Source organism: Gigantopelta aegis, chromosome 10 (genome assembly GCF_016097555.1).
Source record: "Gigantopelta aegis isolate Gae_Host chromosome 10, Gae_host_genome, whole genome shotgun sequence".
Lineage (NCBI taxonomy): Eukaryota > Metazoa > Mollusca > Gastropoda > Neomphalida > Peltospiridae > Gigantopelta > Gigantopelta aegis.
The window spans coordinates 28426257-28439257 of NC_054708.1; positions in this window are offsets into that span (position 1 = coordinate 28426257).

The window sequence follows — 13001 nt, forward strand, 5'->3', positions numbered from 1 at the left end:
CCATGCTAAGCACGAGATACACTAGTGTAATATAATGAATTAGTTAATGCTGACAGCAGTTGATACGACGAAAATCTATTTTAAATCCTTACAAAAGGAATAGGTTATTCTTGTTTTACCATCTAAGATGTTTTACCATATTAGTAGCAAAATACATCCGCTTACGACTTGTACGCTGTTTTGTCAGGCTCGCTAGAAGTTTACACTTAAACAAAACAAATATTTGATTATCAGTTACATGTATGTATACCAGAGTTCAAAAAGGTTCCCGAATAGTATGGATTACAGAGGGCCCCAACTTTTAAGTTTGTAAAAAAAAATTTTAAAAATTTAAAAAATAAAAACTCTCGTCTTAATTCAAAACACGTGAATTTTTTTTAGGGAAATACTTTTACAACACACAGTATTCCTACGTCTAAAAACATGAACATCTTTAATTGCGACCCAGATTACTTCATTTTAATCAACGTCTACAAAAGTGGTTTCATCTCGTTACGCACAAAACATGACCAGAAACCATTCAACTTCGGCCATTTTCTTTGACAAGATCTGGCCAATCAGAAATCTGAAGACATATTGGCAGCGTCTTGCATTCACTGTCATGATTTACGACGGCGTTCCGCGCAGGGCCTGTTAAGTTGGAACCCCGTGGGAGTTTGCACAATAAGCTAAAGGAGATTAGGTTTGGAAATATCTCAGTCACATCCATTTTTATTGTCCCTACAATAAGATTGCTTGCAAACTCTTACAGGGATTAATTGTTCTAGTTTTCTGCTTTAAGCTTTTCAAATGATGTATGTATCAGATAATGCCTTAATGATCACACTGTCCAATGTATTATTAAGATGATTCTTTAATAATCACATTCGGTAGACGAATGTATTAATTGTTCTAGTTTTTTTCTGTTTTAAGATTTAGAAATGATAATTCAGTTGATTTTCCTTAATGATCACAAAGTCGAATGTATTGATGAGTGTATGGAAAGGAGGCGAATGTTTGTCGAAGGACACCGTAACACATTTTTAATCATTAATTGTATGGCAGTTGTGACATTTGCGAGAGAGAGAGAGAGAGAGAGAGAGAGAGAGAGAGAGAGAGAGAGAGAGAGAGAGAGAGAGAGAGAGAGAGAGAGAGAGAGAGAGAGAGAGAGAGAGACAGACAGAGAGACAGAGAGACAGAGAGCCATATAGACCACTGGTATTGATTATCATAAAAGTGTATTTTATATGACACCCCCCCCCCCCCCCCCCCCCACACACACACACACCCCACCCCCACTCACACACATGAACCTAGCGGACCATTTTGTCTTCATTTTCCCTGGACACTTAGATGAATAGCCTAATATTGTATTGTAAAAATGTTTTAGCCTTAGCGTGGAGGTTTGTTAGAACCCCTCCCCACGAAGGCCACTCACAATAAAACTATAGTTGTGTTTGTAATTTGCCTTAGTAATTGATGTTATACTGTGGCGAGTCGAGCTTATGACTTTAAATGAACCTTTAAATATAAAACCGTTCTACGAACGCACAAATAAATATAGCATGTGCTGACTTTAATTATTTCTATACAAAGGCGTCGGAATCGTGGGGGACGAGGGATACTAGCACACTGCCCCTTCAACTCTAAAAAGTATACATTGACTCTCTCCAAATCAGAACACTAATTAATATACAAGTCCCCCCACCCCACCCCCAGTCGCTAGCATCTTCTGACGCCTATGATTTGCACGAAACACCCTCTTAACTTTCCACAATTTCACGTGATTTGTCCAAAAATTCCCACATAATTTTTAGAATTTTGGTGACTCGGAAGGTGGTCGTCTCCAATTCCAGGGCTCAGATTTTCGAAGCTATCTTAGCGCTTCGATATCATAAAACCATTATAGCTTACGATATCGTAGCGTTAAAATAGCTTCGTAAATCTGGAGCTAGACCCTATTTCTGGAATACATCATGTACCAACACACGAGGGACAGAGTGTTGAACGCTTACCCATGTGAACTTAAAAACGAAAACTTTGGTAAACAAAAGAAAATCTTGATTATATATTCAAATGCCAAAATTTCAACACAAATTTTTCAACACGAATTTCAAATTTTGTTTTTGTCTTGTTTTTCACTTAAATAAATAAGAAAATAAATAATTAAATAAAGTAAAACTGGAAAATGACGTAACCCAGTGGTAAACGCTCGCCTGATGTGCGGTAGGTCTATGGTCGATTCCCCTCGGTGACCCATTCGGCTATTTCTTGTTCCAGCCACTGCAACACGACTGGTATATCAAAGGCCGTGGTATGTGATATCCTGTTTGTGGGATGGTGCATATAAAAGATCCCTTGCTACTAATGGAAAGACTAAGACTATATATATGTCAGAATGACCAAATGTTTGACATCCAATAGCCGATGATTAACAAATCAATGCGTTCCAGTGGTGTCGTTAAACAAAACAAACTAACTTTAACCCTGTTGGTTTCAGAAATATTACCAACACGTATAAAAGAAATAATATAATCAATTGGCTACAATTCGGAATTATTTGTCCTTAACCAAAATGCTATTAAAACAGCTATCCATCCAATATTTCTATTACACAAATGTCCAACATTTAGTTAATTGTGTCAATAAATATCACCTTTGACAAATATTTTAATGTCTCTCTTAGATTTTTACCGGAACAATCGAATTAGGTCCGTTAAGCGTCACATCTCGTATCGCGAGATCCCTAGTTTTATGCGCACAATGATGTGTATTTTATTCCAAGCCATCAAAATATTATCCACGTGCATCCCCTTGACCCCACTAAACAAAACAATTCATTTCAAAATTTATCCCCTGGAGAGAACCTCGACGATTTATGTTCTTCGATCATTGTCAAAAAACGTCGTTTTCGCTAACAATATATTTTTTTCCCCGTAGTTTTTCTCTTCATTTCCGATTGTTGCTGGTCAGAAACCACAAAAGCAAGTTTTCAAGTACGACAAGCCCAAGCCCCCCCCCCCCCCCCCCCCAATTTTGGTCTACAGAATACAAAAAAAAAAAAAATGCAAACTTATCTCGTCCAACTGTCAATGACCTTAAAATTCTATTTTCAAATACAACAGATTTTGGGCCCTCTCTTTTAAAAAAATCCTGGATCCGCGCCTGAATTATGTAGGTTGCACTTGTCTGTGCATTCAATATTGAACACCGGCCTCGGTGGCGTTGTGGTTAGGCCATCAGTCTACAGGCTGGTAGGTACTGGGTTCGGATCCCAGTCGAGGCATGGGATTTTTAATCCAGATATCGACTCCAAATCCTAAGTGAGTGCTCCGCAAGGCTCAATGGGTAGGTGTAAACCACTTGCACCGACCAGTGATCCATAACTAGTTCAACAAAGGCCATGGTTTGTACTATCCTGCCTGTGGGAAGCGCAAATAAAAGATGCCTTGCTGCTAATCGGAAAGAGTAGCCCATGTAGTGGCGACAGCGGGTTTCCTCTCAAAATCTGTGTGGTCCTTAACCATATGTCTGACGCCATATAATCGTAAATAAAAATGTGTTGAGTGCGTCGTTAAATAAAACATTTTCTTTCTTTCTTTCAATATTGAACGTTTTCTGTTTCTAATATCTATATAACTTCAGAAGAGCGATAAATTGCCGGAGTGCGGGGCGGGATAACAAATGAAATAATATAATAGTTCGTGTTTGATTGAATGGAGAGGGCGCAGTGGTAAAGCGCTCGCCTGATGCGCAATCGGTCTAGGATCGATCCCCGTCGGTGGGCCCTTTGGGCTGTTTCTCGTTCCAGCCAGGACACCACGACTGATATATCAAAGATCGTGGTATGTGCTATCCTGTCTGTGGGATGATGCATATAAAAGATCCCTTGCTGCTAATGGGACTATGTAGCGGGTTTCCTCTGTAAGATCGTGGTATGTGCTATCCTGTCTGTGGGATGGTGCATATAAAAGATCCCTTGCTGCTAATGGGAATACGTAGCGGGTTTCCTCTGTAAGATCGTGGTATGTGCTGTCCTGTCTGTGGGATGGTGCATATGAAAGATCCCTTGCTGCTAATGGGAATATGTAGCGGTTTTCCTCTGTAAGAATGTTATGTTAAATTTACCAAATGTTTGACATTTAAATATTAATAACTCGATGCGCTCTAGTGGTGACGTTAAACAAAACAAACTTTCATTGAACGGTCCAGGATTCTTCCCGCCATGATTGTAAACTGAGCAAACAAAACACCTTGGTTTATTATAGTTAAATACTGTTTAAGATGTTTAGGTTTAACGATTACGAATTAGTTTTGCACCGTTTAATTATATATTATAATACATTTATTTTTCTGACCATCTTTTTTTTTTTTCAATTTGCCTTAAATTTATGCATTTTTAGAGTTATGCGTCACTAAAGAAATAGTGTTCTTGTTCCGTTTTATTTTGAAGGGATTTTTTTTTTTGTGTTTTTTTTTTTTTTTTTTTTGGGGGGGGGGGGGCAGGGTTTGTGGGGTTTTTTGGTTGTTGTTGTTTTTGTTGTTGTTTTTGTATTATTATTGTTATTAAAACATTTTTTATACATATCTATTTATTATTATTTTATTTTATTTTATTTTCATTATCATCATTATCATTATCATTATCATTATCATTATCATTATCATTATCATTATCATTATCATTATCATTATTATTTTTATTTTTATTTTTATTTTAATGTCTTTTTTCTTCTTCTTTTTTTATTTCTGTTTTTTTTTCTCTCTTTTTTTCGTGTTGTTTTTTTGGGGGATGCACTTTCTAGACAATGTATGCGCCATCTGTTCCGGAGGATCGGGTAAACGGGATAAAGCGTATTTTCCAGCCAGGTACGGCCCTAATATTCCTCCCAAACTTCCACTTTGTATAAATGTTCCACACTGTTATTGGTAGCAAGTACGGGATTTAGCCGTCTGTAGAGTACTATCCTGCTGTTTGGACAATAAGATCGAACCTCATCAGCAGGCCCATTGTTTTTTCCCCGTCCCAACCAGTACTATCCTATCTGTGGGGAAGAACGTTTACAATACCCCTTGCTGCATCCAAGATAAGATGTCAGAACTATCAAATGTTTGACATACAATAGCCGATGATTAATAAATCCAGGGCTTCTAGATCATGGTAGCCCCACTCTCATGGCTAGTGATATTCAATGTTGGGCTAGTAAATAACTACTATTGCCATGCCCGACGGCTATTGAATTTTTGTCAAATCTTGCAGTTGTCTATTTTGTAAATATAAATATCCTGACCCCACCCCAACCCCCAATGTTTACAAGCTATATCTCCCTCTTTAGGTGACATATCTGATTATTACTATTATTTAGTAACATTGTTTTAACTTAAAAGTAAAGTAGGGCTAGTGAATTTTTAATCGTGGCTAGTAATTTTTTTAAATCGCCGATTCCCATGGCTAGAAGCCCTGAAATCAATATGATCTAGTGGTGTCATTATACCAATCAGCTCTTAATCTTAGCGTCCTATCCGCTTGTTTCATGCCATTCTATTTTCAGTATTATGTACTAACACGGAAACGTTTAGCAATGTGGTACTATTGCACTGTTCTTTGACCCCAAAGCTCAGTGCCGCGACAGTTATGCATTTTATTTCTCTTGATATACTGAAAAAAACACATTATACATCAGCTAAATCCAGTGTCTGGTCTCATTTTAAAAAAAATAACCAGTTTTCTTTTATTTAAAAGAAGGAAATTTTTATTTAACGACGCACTCAACACATTTTACTTACGGTTATATGGCGTCAGACATATGGTTAAAGACCACAAAGATATTGAGAGAGGAAACCCGCGGTCGCCACTTCATGGGCTACTCTTTTCGATTAGCAGCAAAGGATATTTTATATGCACCATCCCATAGACAAGATAGTACATACCACGGCCTTTGTTACACCAGTTGTGGAGCATTGGCTGGAACGAAAAATAGCCCAATGGGTCCACCTGAATTGAACTGAACTTTATTTACACTCAGGCCGTATTCTACGGCATATGAGAACATAGAACAATTAATACATTGTGAAAAGATGGTGAAAGTACAATAACATACATAAATACAAAAACACACAGAAAATCAGCCAGAGGGTTTGAAAGTATCCATAACTAAGTTACAAAATATAGAAAGTTTTCTAAGGACATCAACTTTTTTTTTAGTTAAATAATGTATAAAATTTATATATATTTGGTTTTGATTGACAGAAAGCGGGTAAATAGCGATTTCTTTCATTCTTAAAAAACATGCATGTAAATATATAATGAAACTGACAGGGATCGATCCTAGACCAACCGCGCATCAAGCGAACGCTTTACCACTGGGCTACGTCCCGCCCCCTCTTTTATTTAAGCACATTTACTAAATAATTTTGTCTTAGTATATTAGTAACTTTGTATATGTATTCCCTCCACCCAGTCCCAAATTATTTTCGACGGACAAGTATTTTTCCCAATAAGCAGCTATATTTGCAAGCTAGTATCCGCAATATAATCTCATAGAACAGTAAAAAATATAGTAATAATAATAATACTTACGTAATTTATTTTGTTTTATTTTCCGCGATATTCCAAATCTCTCTCACCTTATTGTTGATCTTCTCCGGAAAGCTTTAACATGGTTAGCTTCACTTGTTGAAGTAATTTCCCTTCTCGTCTACCCTAATCTAATGTCTGCCTAATTTGTGACCTTCCAATCTGGGGGTTAACCCCCTTGCGGTTTGACGTTACGCTAATTTGAACGCTAAAGTTAATTTCGTTATCACGTAGTTTCTTTGAAGACGGCGGACACGAATCCCGTACCATCATGCATTGCTCTCAAAGTGACAAGACGTTGGGCCCCGCAACACTTTGGAGATCACTCTTGGAAGGCTTGGTAAATTTGAAATTGAAGCGAAAAACATCTGCCACTTCCCGAGGGTGCGGTTTTTGGTGTCAACAGATAGCTGTATACAATGACAACATAACACAGCACCAGCAAAAACCACAGAACAGATATTTATCTTTATTCTGCAACCACTGTTTACTGGTATATTGGTCGATTATGATGACCGATTAAGCATACTATTATAATATAGACATTTTATTTTGTACATTCATATTGTTATTATTATAATAATAATTAGTATTACTTGTTGTTGTTGTTGCTGTTATTGATTGTTATATACATAGAGATTATTATACGAGCTAGTGTGTCGTACTGATTTTACGAGTGTCAGGATTATTGTATTGCCCGAGCGAGACACTAGTTTCGTAAAATCAGTACGATTCACACGCGAGTGTAATAATTTCTTTATTATCCACATTGTCAAAAATATTACTTTTATGAATAACAAGCTAAGACCAAGTCAAAACATTTCAAGCGTAATTAGAAAGAGACGACGAAACGACGCCATTTTCCGAAATGATACATACAAGACTCGGGAAGCCGCATTTAGTTATGACGTCTTTTCCCAAAATTACGTCATTTGTTGTACACGTGAAATCATTATGACACACGTGTGTCATACTGGTTATATTTCCCTGAATATCTTGAACTATGTGGATAATAAATGCAATTCTTATCTCTGTTTGCTGACACCAGATTGTTTGGTATTGTCCAATAAATAGAATTGAATTGAATTGAAATCATACCAGCAGATTTCCCCATTCTTACCTTCACAGGATTCTCTATACCCATAGGTTCTTTTGGTTTCCTTTATACATTCCGGATCGATCCCCGTCGGTGACCCCATTGGGCTATTTCTCGTTCCAGCCAGTGCTCCACAACTGGTGTAACAAAAGCCATGGTATGTACTATCCTGTCTGTGGGATGGTGATATAAAAGATCCCTTGCTGCTAATCGAAAAGAGTAGCTCATGAAGTGGCGAAAGCGGGTTTCCTTTTTCAATATCTGTGTGGCCCTTAACCATATTGCCGATGCCATATAACCGTAAATAAAATGTGTTGAGTGCGTTGTTAAATAAAACATTTCCTTCCTTCCTTTATGTTTAGTCTGTATGTTGCACGTTATCGAATGTAATTTAGTGCATAAAACAGCATCGACTTTACAGAATGGAAATAATGGAAATGGAATTTTTATTTTTATTGTATTAAATAAAACATAGATATTTATTTCTTGTTGGTTGTAGTTTTATTTTCTCGAAATGTAGATTATAAACTTTACGAAAAAAAAACCCAGAAAGAAAATCATCAACTTTCGGGAAAACCCCCCAGAAAGAAAATCATCATCATCATCATCATCATCATCATCATCATCATCATCATCTCATCTTCTTCTTCATCATCATCATTCATCATCATCATCATCATCTTCGTCGTCTTCTTCTTCATCATCATCATCGTCATCGTCATCATCATCTTCTTCATTATCATTATTATCATCATCATCATCATCACCATAACAATAATACAGAAGATTATGTACAGTATTACAATGTATATTGGTTTTATAAAGGAGAAACTTTATAGAAACCAACATATTACATTATTATAATATATAAAACAACGCTACTCCAGCTGATGCTGATAATGATGAACTAACGCATTTTAAAAGTATTTTTAAGTAGAATACTACTAATAAAAACTAAATATAACTATTTTTTTTTATTAAAGTATCGAAGTAACGATCCATTGCTGTGTTACAAGTACTGTATACTTTTATACATATTATACCAAGAAAAGCAATAATATTTATCTTGGCTCTGTCTTCTGATTTCATTATCAATTCCTCAATTTTGTCACACCTCGCCTATCTGTCTGTCTGTCTATCTGTCTGTCTATACCCGATTTCATTAAAGTTTGAACTGAAGGCTGTTCATTTGTTGATGATTATCCATACGGACACTTCGCTCATCTCTTCGCAAGTCGGTCCCCCCAGAAGGCTGTCCGGGTTCAAAATTGTTAATCTTTCTGCCCCTTGGGGTACCTATTCAAATCAAATTCATTTTCCAGCCTCCACAAGTTAGAGAGCGATGACTTTATTTGTCAGTTTCGCGTATCTTGCTCTGACGCGTGATGCCCCCTTGGTGCGACGGCAAAGATAGCGACGTCCCAAGAGCTGGAATATGATCAAATTTAATTGTCTTCCGTTGCTCAAGAAAACTGTGCCAAGTTTTGTAGGAAGAATCTAGTCAGAAAGACCCCCGTCTTTGAAAGCATTAAAAACGTATATGCGACCCTTCATTATGAGTTTATTATAAACGAAAGCTTTGATTTTTCTGAAGTGCAAATATCTTTGGTTTCGTAGATCAGCACTTAATATACTCTTTAAAAAAAGTAGGGGAACCTGAAATATTAATGTTAATATCAACTATTACACATCCTTGTAAAGAACGTTCAGGTCTGTTTATCAACACACCGAAACACATCCCATAGTTTGCACATGCATCACACAGTTGCCCCGTACACGTGCATGGGGTGTCATTCTCGATTTTGACAATTTCCAGGAAGGTCCATTAATCACTGTGGAACATTATTTCTGTCAATCGTTTTCATTCTGTTGATCATACAGTTGTTATTGTTTTATTTTTAGTCATTTTTATTGTTTGAATTTGTGGTTTACTAATAAAAAACCCGTCAACTTTCAAATTTCACTTCTGATCTTTGGTGGTCATAAAATCTACTGTAATACTGAACTACCGGTTGTAATGTTTGCCCAATTAATTCACTATTATCATATAACCATTCCCCACAGCTAATATACCTTACAATTTTAGCAATTGTAAATTCTTATTAGAGTTCCCCTACTTTTTTGAAGAGTATATATTGTAAAAAAGGACAGGATCTTGTGAGTTGGATAACTTGCGCCCAATCATTTGTGTGTGTATGTATCTACATGTATGTGTTTGTTTGTGTGTATGTATGTATTTGTTTGTGTGTGTGTGTGTGTGTGTGTGTGCGTGCGCGCGTGTGTATGTGTGTATGTATGTATGTGTGTGTTTGTCTCTGTGTGTGTGTGTGTGTGTGTGTGTGTGTGTGTGTATGTGTGTATGTGTGTATATGCGCGTGTGTGTTTATATTATAAAATATATTTCAATCAAAGGTCCATGAAAGTATACCGAGAGAAAGAAATAAGACAATACTTGGTACTGTATACCCAATTTCAGCCACTATTTCAGCATCGTAATCATCTCTATGAAGTACAACGATGCAATGTAAGACTGTATGTCAGTAACATGGCTAACTTCCTAAAACTATGGATGAAGGTTTTGGTTGCAACGAATTGTCCATGTTAGTGTTCGTATGATCTCTTATTTCCTTATATTAATATTTTTAAAAATGTTTGTTATTCTCGGCTAAAGTTAAGATTTATATTATCCAAGAGTGCTGAATTAAAAAAAAAAAAGGTTGTCCGGTGATATTAGGTAAAATAAATGATGCTGCCACAAAATGTTTTGAAAAGAAAAAACTAACCAGAAAGACACGCATCTTGATTAGAATAGAGGAATAGAAATGTTTTATGCAACGACGCTCATTTTTATTTACTCGTATAATTCCTCTAACATGGACCATAGAAATAACGTGAGATGAAACTCGCTGCTGCCACTCAGTGGACTACTATTTTCCATTAGATTTCAGATTTCAGATCAGTTTTTACATGCCTATATCCACTAGTGTTTAGGCATGTCCCCCCCTCCCCCCGGTCTTAACCCTGGCATGGCCAGCGATTCGGCCAGGGGGTGTTGGTTGAAAAAGGGGGATATTTTTGACTTTATACTAAACATAGGGGACTTTATTAATTTAGATGTGTCGTTCTAAAGGGATATTTTAGCAGCAAAGGTTCTATTATATGCGCCATTCCACAAACAGGATGGTACATACGGCCTCAGACCACAATTAATTTCGCTATATGTTTCTATATAGCCTTAGTGGCTATAACATTTTTATTAATATCAGCAGGCCCGTGAAGTTTTGTATGTACCTTTTGCTGCATGGGGGACACATACCCTGAAAAGGACAACCCCTGTTGTCCAGCTCTTTCTCCCAGCATATTGGTTTAAACAGACACACCCTCTAAACCAGGCCGGAGTACACCCATTTTACACAAAAAGCACTACTTTTGCATGGGCCGTAATTACCACAAACAAGTCTTCAATGTCAACCAGTTACACATGTTTACAAACTACATGCTATCCCCTGTCACTTCAGTCAAACAGTTGCCACTTCATAGCTGGCTGCCATGAAATAATCACAGTCAAACAGCAGACTACTTGCGCGGTCAAATTTCCGGCTTTTGGACAACCAAATGGGAAGATAACTGTAATCTGAGGCCATACCACAGCTGTTGTTATACCAGTTCTAGAAGAATGGCTGAAACGAGACATAGCCCATGAGCCCACCGACGTGAATAGATCCTAAATCGATCACGCGTCGGGCGAGCTGTTTAACCACTGGCTTACGTCCATCCCCAGTATTGAAAATTGCATTTAAAATATCTTTGTTACTGTTCAGTAGGAGTTGCAGCGGGTTTGTCTCAAAATAAGCATAATTTTAAAATATGTTGAGATATCGTTACGTTACAAATATCCCTTTCCTTTGAAAAATGAAATATGTTTATAGTGTTTTGTTTTGGGGGGGGGGGTTTCGTTGTTTTTTCTAAATTGAAAGTATATTTAATATAGACCGAAGGTATGTTTTCTAGGCTAAATTTACTTGATTGAAAACAATATTTTTATACGCAATAAAATATTGTTTTCAATATATATATATACTCTTCAAAAGAAGAAACGCAAAACCACATTGTCGTAACATTTGGAGAATTGATTTAATTATTGAATGGTGAGTCCGATAATTACCAAATGTTGCAGGATTGTTCACAATTCACTCTAGTCCATTGTGAGTAAGTGATAGGACACACCACCAAGGTCAAGGTCATCTGGAGTCAATACCGGGTGTGGCCTCCGCGTGTGTTGACAACTGCCTGGCACCGCCTGCCCATTGAAGCAACCAGAGTACGGATGACGTCCCGGGGGATGGTGGCCCACTCGGCCTGCAAGGCTGCTGCCAGCTCGGGCAGGGTCTGGGGCTGTGGATGTCGCTGTTGGAGGCGTCGGTCCAACTCGTCCCATAGATGCTCAATTGGGTTCAAATCCGGTGATATCGATGGCCAAGGAAGGACATTAATGTTGTTGTTCTGTAGGAAAGCCGTTGTGAGACGTGCTGTGTGAGGCCTGGCGTTGTCATGTTGGAACACTGCGTTGGCGTTGGCCATAACTGGAACGATGTGTTGCCGGAGGATCTGGTCAATGTAGCCCCGTGCATTCAGGTTGCCCTGCACGTGGACCAGGTCAGTTCTGCCAGTGTGTAAGATGGCTGCCCACACCATGACACTACCCCCGCCGAATCTGTTCACTTCCTGCACGCAGTTTGCCGCATAACGTTCACCACGACGCCTATACACGCGACATCTTCCATCATGACGTCGGAGCAGAAATCGGGACTCGTCACTGAACCACACCTGTCACCATCGCAGTTGAGGCCATTGTCGATGAATCTGGCACCACTGCAGTCGGAGTCGACGGTGTTGTGGTGTTAAGATGACACCTCGAACTGGACGTCTGGCACGAATTCCTACCTCACGTAGGCGGTTCCGTACGGTCTGGTCGGATATCCTGCGCAAACCTGGTATTGCTGCGGCTGTGGAGGTGGCAGTAGTCAATCGTTCCCGAAGCTGGCGTACCCGGATGTAGCGGTCCTGCCCGGGGGTAGTGACCCGTGGTCGACCGGATCTAGGGAGGTCACGTGTTGATCCATGTTGCTGGTAACGGTCCCACAGTCTGGAGATGGTGCTTGGGGACACATGGAATGCCCTGGCAACGGCCGTTCTGGATTCGCCTGCGTCTAGTCGGCCGATGGCATTGTTTCTCTGCGGTTCACTGAGACGTGGCATGTCCTAGATTGTCAACTGTCGGCCAGATACAGAGGCCAGGCAAGCGAACACCCTGCACTTTTATACTGTCGGTGTTCATGTTGCACGTGC